This window comes from Chrysochloris asiatica, unplaced genomic scaffold (assembly GCF_000296735.1).
Source record: "Chrysochloris asiatica unplaced genomic scaffold, ChrAsi1.0 scaffold00036, whole genome shotgun sequence".
NCBI lineage: Eukaryota > Metazoa > Chordata > Mammalia > Afrosoricida > Chrysochloridae > Chrysochloris > Chrysochloris asiatica.
In genome coordinates this window covers 18,163,510-18,165,936 of record NW_006408554.1, presented here as the reverse complement: position 1 = coordinate 18,165,936, position 2,427 = coordinate 18,163,510, and the positions used below count along the sequence as shown (strand labels likewise).

The 2,427-nt window shown below is 45.0% G+C and overlaps 1 pseudogene; it reads left to right on the top strand.

The window, feature by feature from the left end:
• Positions 1 to 2,253, top strand: part of LOC102839541 — an 85,987-nt pseudogene extending 83,734 nt beyond the window's left edge.
• Positions 2,254 to 2,427: the final 174 nt, after the last annotated feature.

Genomic DNA, 2,427 nt, shown 5'->3' with positions numbered 1-2,427 from the left:
CATTACCATGTTAGTTTTTTTAGTGTTTATGCACTTCAAAACTATCAGCTATTCCGTGGGAGAAAGATGAGGCTTTCTGCTCCTGTAAAGATTTAGTAGTGAGGTTGGCCCAGGATCGGACATTGTTTCGTTCTGCTGTGCATGGAGTTGCTACGAGTCGATTCCGACTCAATGCACCTGACAACAACAACAAAAGATTTACAGCCTCAGAAACCCTGTACAGGGTCGCTATGAGTCCATTCCAACTCCACGGCATATAACCACCACCACCATGTCATTTGAACATCTAGAGTCTAGAACCAAATTACTACTTTTAAATTTTTTTAAATGTTTTATTGTGAATTATGTGATAGTTTACATGGGAGAACATTAATTTTACATTCATCCCATTATATATCATTTCATTGCCCTCCATGCATCATCACCCAATCAAAGGATACACACTACAACCCTGCTCCCCGGTCGTCAGCACTCAGCCCCTCACCCTCTGTGTCTAAATTCCCAGCTGCTCCATCTCTCCATGTCGTCTCTGCCTTCATCTCAGGCATCACTGCTTCTCTGGGTAGGGTCCCACTCTCTGCTCTTCTCCCTTGATCGTTCCAGGGACCTCCACTCCTAGACCGAAAAGTTAATCACTCCCCTCCATGCTACAAAACGTCTACCTTAACATTTCCAACCCTCACAACCAGTCCTGATAACAATTATTCACTATTGTATCACAAGAGACCCATCCGCATTTCATCAGCCCCGCCTAGACAGATTGGATACCACTCAGTGGAGATTCTACCTTCCTCCGTGCCCTCTGAATCTAGGTTCCCTCTTGAAAGCTTGTAAGCCAGTCACTTCTTGCCTTTGCAGCCCCCTCCATTTTGGGTAGCCAATGTCCAAGTTGCCCATCCCTGTCTACTCTGTGTATGGAAGGGGTGGGAATGATCCTTGATGTGAAGATTTGTTCCCTCTTTTGAGCTACTGCATCCATAGGTGTAGGTTAAGTTCATCAAATTGTATCAGATTACTCTTTTTTCCCCTCTTCTTTCTTCTCCTAGTTGAGCTCTGATCATCCAGTCATTGAAGCCAGGTCAAGTGGGTATTATCTGCAAGTGTGGGTGTTCTTGTGCATATGCCCTCTCTTCTTATCAGCTGGATGCTTCACTCTCCACTCTAGTCCTTTGTGGCTATGTCACTGACTCTGGGTCCAAGAGTCCCCAGGTCTTGCCACACTGCTGGCCAACCAGGTCTCCACGCGGGTTCACAGGAGTCTACTGAACATTGTAGGGCTTAGCTTGCAGGTTCATTGCTGTTTTCCCCTCACATTCCCTTATCGGTGATGAACGTGGTCACCAGAGTGTGTATTCCCATTGAGTCTTAATCGTGGAAGGGGGTTTACACTGAGGGGACCCTACCATTTGCCTTGGTGTCTCCTGGGCAAGCAACTTGCTTGTTCTTGCAGTAACAGTCTGCCTACATTGTTTCGTATTTTTCCTGTAGGTCTTTCTTTCAAAAAGTATCTTCTGTTCTTCTAGTTGCTCCAGGCTGGCCTGCTCATCCTTTCAAGTGGAAACTTCCCATCTCTGAAGATTCTGGATGTGGTTCAGGATTCCATCTATAGTCTTATGTACTGCAGGAAGCCTCCTTCACTGGGCAGGTTGTAGCCCCATTTTAGGTTTTCCAATCAGGCATAGACAGAAGACGGACTTATAAGCTTTCTATGGAGATATTTCCAGCTATTCCTTTCTTTCCCCCTCCAGTGTCTGTTTTATAATATAATGCAAGGAAAACCAAGATTGAAGACAGCCAAGCATCTTAACATTATTCCCCCCTTTTCCCCATTCCAACCATCTCAATCCCTATATCCCAGAGCCCTGTCGTTCCAAGGTTGTGCATATATCATTATTTACCTCTGTACCACTTAGCCCATGTAGACCTGCCTAATTGTTTTCCCATCTGCTTTGTTCTTCCATTACCCTCTCCCTTCTTGTATATTGCCCGCCTGCCCAGCACCCAAACTATCCTGTGTCTATTCCCTGCCCTGTGCTCCACCTTTCCCTCCCTCCCCTCACCCCACCTCCACATTCCAGCAATCAGCAAAGAAATCTACTCCACTTTAGTATGGGTTCTTTCCCTTAGTCTTTTACAGTAGTGGTCCTATGCAGTACTTCTCCTTTTGTGACTAATTTCACTCAACATAATGTCCTCAAGGTTCATCCATGTTACGCGGTGGCTTGCAGCTTCCTTGTTATTTTTCAAGGTAGCATAGTATTCCACTGTGTGTATGTACCACAGTTTGTTTATCCATTCTTCAGTTGATGGCACTTTGGTTGTGTCCATCTTTTTGCTATTGTAAATACTACTACTATGAACACTGGTGTGCATATATCTTTTCGTGTTATGGCTCGTATGTCTTGTGGGTACATACCAAGTAGAGGA